The sequence below is a fragment of the Rhinolophus hipposideros genome (assembly GCF_964194185.1).
Source record: "Rhinolophus hipposideros genome assembly, chromosome: 8".
Taxonomy (NCBI): Eukaryota; Metazoa; Chordata; class Mammalia; order Chiroptera; family Rhinolophidae; genus Rhinolophus; species Rhinolophus hipposideros.
In genome coordinates, this window is record NC_138054.1 from 29,430,697 (window position 1) to 29,439,967 (window position 9,271).

The following is a 9,271-nucleotide window of genomic DNA, read 5'->3' on the forward strand; positions in this document are numbered from 1 at the left end:
TAAACTAGTAGGACTAAATTTATAAACACAATTATTCATGAAGTTATATGATATTTTCCACTATCTTTTATGAGCCATTTCATATAGGTGATGCACTTGATTCATTGCCATGGGCTTATCATAGAGATAGCAGGAGATATCAGAAGCATGTGCATGGAACCCGGTTTGCAAGGAGTTCAGGAAATCTTTTGTTGGGCTCAGACAGAATGCATTTGCAACCCATGTGTTTCTTTGTGTCTCAGCTTGAACATATCAAGTTGTTCAAGAGAATTTTGTTTTCCTGGTTAGCCAAATCAAAAGAAATCATCAGGTGTTGAATGGTTTGTTGATGAAGGTATACATCTCTTGCAAATTCCTTGTCATGAGGAGACAAATTCATTCAAGGTTATCCAAAACTTGACTCAGATTTTTCTAAAGGTACGTAGAGTTTGGTCAATAGAAGTAGACTGCTTTTAAACAAAATGCTAAACGGACAAATTTTGCTTGATGTATGAAAATGCAGTTGTGGAATTTTATGAATTATACATGATTTCTGGTCTTAGATAACGTGTTTAAAGAAAGTTCAAAAGCCAAATATGAGTCTCCATTGTAGCACTTCAAAAAGAGGGCCAGCACAGAATCATCTGCGTCATCCTTGGTGACTATCAGTTGTCATTTGTTCCTTTGAAATAACGAAGGTCTTAGGTGTGGGAGTATCTACTCAATTAAAGAATGATCTGAAACATTTTATAGATTTGAGGGGCTAGACAATTTTGTCCTAGTTTCATAGATGGGTCCAGAGTAGTTTAGTCTGTATATTTATGGTTGCTTTGTAATTACAAATTTCAACACATTTCAGACTATGTGTGACTCAGAATTCACTGACTTTAGATATCAGAACCAGAGCACCTGCAGCAACCTCGTGCTTTACAGTGATGAGCTGAAAGCACATCTTATCCCTAGTGCCTAGAAGTGCCAGAAGACAGTGATGTTTGTTGAACAGTTGGTCATTGTCTCCCACTGTTTGTTTGTTTATTTTACTTTTCCCCACTGTGGTTTTTGTGTTGCCTTCTATCATGGTTGCTGTTGTTTGAGACGCTTGATACTCACAACTATCCACAGTCTTGGGTCTGATGTTATCCTTGGTTACTTATAAAAGACTCAACATGTGACAGCCTCAATTCAGTAACTATTCATGATTCACTTAACAGGTACCATGAAGAAATCAAAAGGACACAATGCAAAGAACCATGTTAGGTTTCCTTGGTTATAAGCAAAAGTATGAAAAACAGTCCATGTTTTAGAAAACCCTATCATTACAGGGAAAGGAATAAAGCAAATTTGAGGATGCATTTAATTTAGAATATTCAATATTAAGTAGGAATAACAAATCATGTGGCACAGGGAGTGTTACTGGAAACTAGAGGGAGGGGAAGAGACCTAGAAGAGTTAGGGTTTGTTCTGGGCATTGATGAGGACACGGCACTTGAATGGAGTGAAAGGGTGGTGTATTGTTAGAGGGGTGTAGACGATCTCCACAGGCCTCGGTGTGGGGAACTGGCCTTTCCTCTGTGGAGGAACTCTAGTACGCTAGAAATAGTCCAAGGTCAATGGAATCACCTGTGTGAGACTTTCCATTGAAGATTAGAAAGAGACTTGTCATTTGCAGTCCTACTGTTGGTGTGATCGGAGAATCCAACAAGAAGCAGCCTTCACAAGTTCACCCAGCTTTTCATGCACAGAGCCAGAGCTCTTCCTTCCCCATCTCGGTCGCTTTATCAGATTGTTCATCTGATAAATGGACAAAAAAGTGATGGGGAGGTTGCCCCATCACTCCCCTGCAGGAGCGCTTAGTAGTTGTCTTAACTATTAAACTATTGATTCTAAAATTCTAATATTTACATTACGATATTGGGATTTCCAAAAAAAATCTTTCTCTTAGGCTGTTTGGTGATATGTACATAAACTTAAAGAGGCTCAAGCATTTCCTGCAGCTCATCTCCTGTGGTTTAGACTGAGCTTGACTGGGCAGCAGGGATCTTGAAATCTTCTCCACTATCTAGTGTATCACATCAGGAAAACAGGACAGAGAGTCTCCTAGTAGGTAGAATGATGTCCTTTCATTGATTTGAATGTTCTACACAAACATAGTTATGACTGTTCCAAAGAACTATAAGATAGTTCAAAAGAATAAATAAATCAAATGTGGTGACCCTCAAATTAGGTATTTGTGTGCCATTTTATATACATAGACTGCTTTACAGGTTTTATTACAGAGCTAATCATAAAGTTTTATTTTTCCTATATGTTTTCTACATTTTCCTATATTGCTTTGTAAGTATTTTAAGTGTGTATGCGTAGGTGCTTGTGCGTGTGTGTGTGTATGTGTGTGTGTGCACGCACTGCTTTTTTGGCTAGCCTATAAACTCCTTGAGGGTAAAATTTCATCTTTTGAACTCATTTATAGTGCCTATCAGATGGATTTGGACTCCAGTAAAAGCATAAATGTAACCTAGTTTTAATTCATAGAGAATTTGTTTCTGATTCCTCGCTTTATTACTTCTACCACTGAAACTCTAGTTTATCTCCTTCAAAAGCTTTCTATTTTTTCTGCATTTTTCATTTCATGCTCCGTGTATATATGTATAACCAGTCAACTTCATCTCACTTCTTTTTATTTCCTTGTGTGGGAGCCATTTTAATAGCATTTGTTTCAAGTGAAGATCTATTATTCAAAGTAAACACATAGAACTTGGCTAGAGATGACTATTTGAATAATGTTCATATAGTAATAAAACCTTGAAAATGTAAATATAAAATACAATATCCATGGTTAGTGATATTATTCACACATTTTACTAAGTGCTATTTGGATGGAATATAGCTAATCATAGAAGAATCATCCTCTGTACTCCATATAAACATCTTTTATCTGAAGAACTCAAAGAATTTTTACTGAACATATTTATAACATTTATTTATAATAATCATTCTTTTCTCACCAATTTGTAATGTTAGAACTGAGATGGGTCAAATAGGCAATTAAGTTTGTATCTGAGGACTCCATTTTTTTTAACCCTAAAATATAAGTTGGGAGCATGTGAAAGCACAACCTTTATGGGTAAATATGGAAATTCACTCTCTCTCCATTCCCATCAGCTCAGTACAGTCAAAGAAAAGAGTTTTGTTATTCACCTTTACAATCCCAGTAGAAAAGTCAGGAGGTTGTTATTTTTCTCCAAGGGAGGCTATTTTCAGCACCAGGGCATTGCAAAACCATTAGATCATAGATGTTAGTGATAGTGGACTTATGGTTGGGGGTGGGGTAGTGCTAGAATTGTAGGGAAAGTGTTATTCTTCTCATTACAGATGAAAAACACACTTGTTGGAAAGTGCTTATCAAATGACAGATTCCTGTGTGAAGAGCACTGAACTTAGAGTCCAAAGGCTGGAATTTGGAACTTGCCCTCTGAGCTGTGCTATTGCTAGCCATGTGACTTAGTCAATGATAATGATTATAAATGGAATGGACAACATGTGTTATTAAGTGGTTTCTACTTGCCAGGTACTTTTTACCTGTCACTCTAATCCTCATTGTGGCACCAAGGTGGGAGCTATGATTTTCCCTATATTATAGATGAAGAAGTAGACTCAGTGGTTCAATAACTTTCTAAAGGTCACACTACCAGTACATTGGCAGATTTGGGATTTGAAATAAGGTCTGTATGAGGCTACAGTCCAGGCTCTTTCCAGTATATCATGAAGCCAGTGAGGCATCTCCAACTCACCATGTTTTAAGTACCTACCGTGTTTCTCTGAAAATAAGACTTAGCCAGACAATCAGCTCTAATACGTCTTTTGGAGCAAAAATTAATCTAAGACCTGGTCTTATTTTGCTATAACATAAGACTGGGTATAATATAATGTAATGTAATGTAATATAATATAATATAATATAATATAATATAATATAATATAATATAATATAATATAATATAATATAATAATAATATAATATATACCGGGTCTCATATTAATTTTTGCTCCAAAAGACGCATCAGAGCTGATTGTCTGGCTAGGTCTTATTTTCGGGGAAACAGGGTACTATAAGCGAGTCAGCCTAAGTGCTTAACATATATTATTTCATTTAATCTATAAAAAAATACAAAAATACTCTGAGGACAGAATCATTTTACAGATTCGTAAACTGAGAATGAAAGGAAAATTGACTTGCTCAAATTTATAAATTTAGTACATGGTAAAGATGAGATAATTAAAGAAATTCTCCAATTATGTTGTTGGTTTCTTTACCTTTTGTTAAGTTACAATCACTTTCTTTAACATATAGTGTCTCATTTAACCTTTCTTACTCTCCTGGGTGCTAGTCAAGGCTAGTATTCTCCTGTCTGTTGGTTATTTCTCTTTCTTGTCCACTGGCTCTTCCTCTCAATGTTGGAGGCCTATCGCCAACCCTCTTCTCTATTTCAACTTTGTCCTTTGTATCTCCCCAAGGGAATTCATCTGGTCCCATGTTACTGAATGAATTGATGACATTAATGACTTATTTAAATCAGTACTGTTATGACTTTCAAATTGATAACTTCTGAATCTCTACATTGCTGACTCCCTCTGAATTCCAGATGTCTGTTCAGCATCTCCACTTGAATGTCTTAAAGGTATCTCAAACTTAACACGAGCAAGAACACGTTACTGTGTTTCCAAACATCTGTACAAACCAATATTCCCTGCTCTTCCTTGACACACCAAAAGGCACTACCTTTACCTAATTGCTCAGAGCAAGACCTAGGAGCCATCCTTGATTTCTTTTTTTACTTTCACCTTCTACATCCAAGTCAGCCCCACCTTTTGACGATTGTGCCATTGGAATCAGACTATTTCTTATCACCCTCACCATTATGTCCTTGGTTAAATCCCCATTATTTCTTACTTTGGGATGGCAATATTCTCGTAATTGGTTCCCTTTTATCACTCTTGCCCACTTACATAATTCTTTCCACACTGAGACCAAGATAATGCTTTTTTGTATTTTCATAAGTCAGATCATATAAATTTCCTACTTAAACATTCCAGTAACATGCCAGTGTATTTAGAAAAAAATCCACACACCTTTTTCAGGACTTAAGAGGCCCTCACAATTTGTCCCTGCCTACTTCCCTGACCTTGTCTTGTTCCATCCTTTCGGTCGCTCTCACATATTCTGAATATATGGCCTTTTTTTTGGTCTAAAACATGCTAGCATTGTTCTCACCTCATGGCTTTTGAACTTTTCTATTTCCCCCCAGATTTGTGCATGACTGGCTCTTTCTTTTCACTTAGCTCTCATTTAACCATCACCTTTGGCTGACCACCTTTGTTATGTAGGCTCTGCTACCCTTGCCAAGTCACTTTGTATTTTGTTACCCTATTTTATTCTGTTCATAGGACTTCCACTATTCAAGATCATTTTTTTTTTAAAGACAATGCTTGTTTACTGGCTTAATGTTTGTTTAATCCATTACAATGTAAAATCCCCAAGGATCAGAACTTCTGTCTTGTTCACTGTAGAACAGTGCCTGGTACAAAGTAGATACACAATTAATGTTTAATAATGATAAAAAAATTTAGATCAGGCTGACTTTGTTTTGAGTTCAGTATTTGCTTACCAGTTATGTCACCTTGGACACATTTCCTTTTTTTAAAATGCAAATATCAATAATAATTACCTTATTTTTTTAGGATTAAATAATAAAAGTAAGGTATTTCATAAAGTATCTGGCACATAGCAAGGCTCCAACAGGGCTAGACTTTCTTATGAAAAGCATCTTGGTCCTGTGATATGAGGCAATAAGAAGATCTTCATATCCTACATCTATTTGGTCTGGCCCTGGGATAGATATTGAGAAAGAAGCTTGAGACCATTAGATGTACCTGGCAAAGGGTGCAGGTTTGATGAGTGGTAGTCCATAATGTATTTTTTACATCCATGCAGACCTTTGTATATCATACAACTTCATGGTATCATTAATTTAAACTATGGTGTAAATGGCATCCTTAAAAGTATGCAATAAGTTGGCCCTATTTCATGGTTTTTAATTTATTTAGTCCAAGGTGTGGGTAAAGAAGTTTATTTAATGTCATCTAAACTTCATGATTTTTGGTTGCCTTTTATCACCAAGGCCGTTTAAATTCCATGACATCTTGCCTTTAAAAGTACAAGATACTTCCCCTACTTCAATCTCTAACTGCAACATGCTGAAATCTCAACAGCTCCAACTTTGCTGGCTCTTTAAGAATTTTGCAATGACTCTGTTTTATGAATTAAGATGTAGGACATGTTGTCAGAAAATGAAACAGAACATTGGGGAAAAGATCTGTCCTAGAATCCTGCATATGGGGTCATTATGACCTATTGTGAGTGGCGGAATTGCTGTGATGGGTCTCATTTATCCTGCTTCCTCAGTGCCCTGCATTGCACATGCCAATTACAGGTGCTCAATAAATGTGTACTACATGATTGAACACATGACTCCCAGGCTTCTACTTTATATGAGCAAAATAGGACTGATTTTGCCAGTGATAGTGCTGACATGAGAAATCTCATGGTGGTGGAAGGGAAACCAGCTTCACTGAGTTGAAGATAAAGCACAATTGTGACATCCGTCCTGGCCTAATTTGAGACACTGACTGTGTGACTCAACATGAGACACTCTGGTCCAGAGCAGTTGCTATTTCATGTCAGATATTTTTAGGCCACACATGGAGTCTGAGAGTTGTTGGACTATAAGTCCCAAATGGCACAAATATGTCTCCACACATCGTTTGGTGGTCATGAGTAAGAAGTCGCAGCTGTGTCCTGAACTTGCTCATAGTCTCAGTCCATTTGATTTTTTTATAAGTGCGGCTGACATTGTATGCTCTTGATTTTCACCTTCTTAAACTTCAAACACTAAATACTCTCCTGCAAAGGGCCCAGCATAAATATTATTGTCCTTGATTACTTCTGTTATTCTTTGATTCTTAGTAGTCATAGGACATATAATGGATTATAGAACACGTGGAAGCGTTGAGCTCTTGTTCCCGATTAATTTGGGTAAGTTAATGACAGAGTTAAAAATACACATACTCCTTGTGTGACTTCCAATGGTTTTGCCTGTCTTCCCTCCAATACAGTTTCTATTTATGAAATTTAGAAATAAGCAAAGAAAAAAAAAAAAGGAGTGTGGGAGCTTTATCATCAATGGAAGCTATTTATTTTCCATCTCCGCTTAGAAACCCCATTTGTTTCTTTGCAGGGAGTATATGGGATTATTTCAGAACCCATTAAAATAGTGGAGTTGATTTCGGCAGTTTCTCTAGGTGACTTCTGTGTGTCTTCCCACTTGATCCTCCCTGGCTGAGGGAGAAGTCTGGCATCCAAAGGGGCTTCTTCACATTAAAGTAACTCTGCTCTATATTTAGAAAATGATCCTTTACAGGAGAGGTTAATCACACTACTTAAGGCAAATTCACAATAGTTAAAATAGGTCATTAGGAATTCATTCAGGTGTGGGTCCTGTAAACTGACTTCCGAGTTTCCAAGGGAAAAGAGGAATGCTTAGTTCTAAGGACAGGATCTGTCCAAAAATAATGTTACATATTAGGAAGAATTATCGTCTGTTGACGGCTGTCAAATTTCAGAGAAAAATTAATTCCTGTTTGAAAAACTTGATAAACATTTAGAGACTAACCTAGAATAAGCTTGGATGTCTATTTTGCTCAAGTAAAATGGGACAATACTATTAGGTTATTGTTAGATTGTATGTTCCTTGAGGGCAGAGGGCATAATTTGGTCAACTTTTCAGCCCCTTTTTAGTATTTTACGTAGGATCTTGCACATAGAAAAGGTTTTTAGTAAGTTGGTTTGGAGTGAAATTGGAAGTTTGGACTTGGTTCTTTATATTCAAACAATATACAAAGAGTAAAATTACAGAAAAAAAAAGAGCATAATTCTTCTTTCTAGATGATCGGTGGGGACAAATGGTGTATGAGAAATAATGGGAACCTGAGATGTAGGCGACTTGGGTTCTAATTTGGCTCTACCATTAACTCGCTAAGTGAATTTGGTTAATAACCTCCACTATCCTTAATTTGTTTTAACTTTAAACTGAGAAAGTAGGAACTAAGTGCCTGTCAGCTGTAAAATATAATCATTTGATTATTTTATTCTAGGTCTAATTTTTACTTGTGTTGGTTACCTAAATAAAGGTATCAATTCATTTCCTACCTTTGGACACTAAATTTTATATCTCAGCCCAGGGAGGCTTCTCTGAGTGCGATTCCCTCTGTCTGAATATCTGTCTCTGAATATCTGGAGTTTGGAAAACTTACTTTAAGAACTTGTAAAAATAGGACAAAGTAAAGACACAAATGACTGTCCTTGCTATACCCAGTTGAAGTTTATAGTATTCTAATTACAGTGGACCTGAACCTTTGGTAAGCTGGAGTAATTAAACTATTCGGTGGGAGCAAATTATTACCCATAGGAGATGAATTTACCCTTCTGAGGCAAGTGTACTTAATAGTGCCTGGAAAAGTGAAGGGCTTTTTGTTTCCAGAAAGTTGCTTGTCCATACAAAATCAAGCCTGATGCTGGTTGTTTTACTGTGATCATTTTATAATCACTGCAGTTTTACTGAATAATTTGGATCTGTGTTAGAGGAATGGAAGGATAAATGAGAACAGATACAAAGAGAGGAGTGAAGACCTTCCTCTTGCAAGGAGAGAGAAGGGTCTGCTTTTGTGTCATTAAAAATCTCAGGGGATAACTCAATAAGAGTCCATTGTAGGGCTATTCTGATGAACTCAGAAAATAAGGAAGAGAGGAAACCCTGTCCTATAGCTGAAAGACAAAGGACTCTATGGTTGGGGTGGAGTTGTTTCACCCTCTCTTTATGTAAAAATAGAGTGATTGCTCTCGACAGCTCCTTCTTCCACTGTCCCACTGGGGTGGGGATCCAGACATTCTGCAAGGAAAGGAGGCTCTTTTTGATGTGCTTTGCTATCAGTAGCTGTGCGGTCTTCTGGAGAAGCCATAATCCTACATCAAATCAGAGGGTAAACTCCCAGGCTCCTTATAGTCACAAGAAGAGCCCTGAAAGTGTGTGGGGGGCCTGGGACCAGAGAAAGTCCACTCCACCAGCAGCACTTGGGAAAGAATACTGCCAACAATGGGAGCCGCTTCTGCCAACAAAGCGTTATTATAGTAAGATTACTTCCATAATCGGGAGGAATGTGATATGGCTGCAGGTCCGAG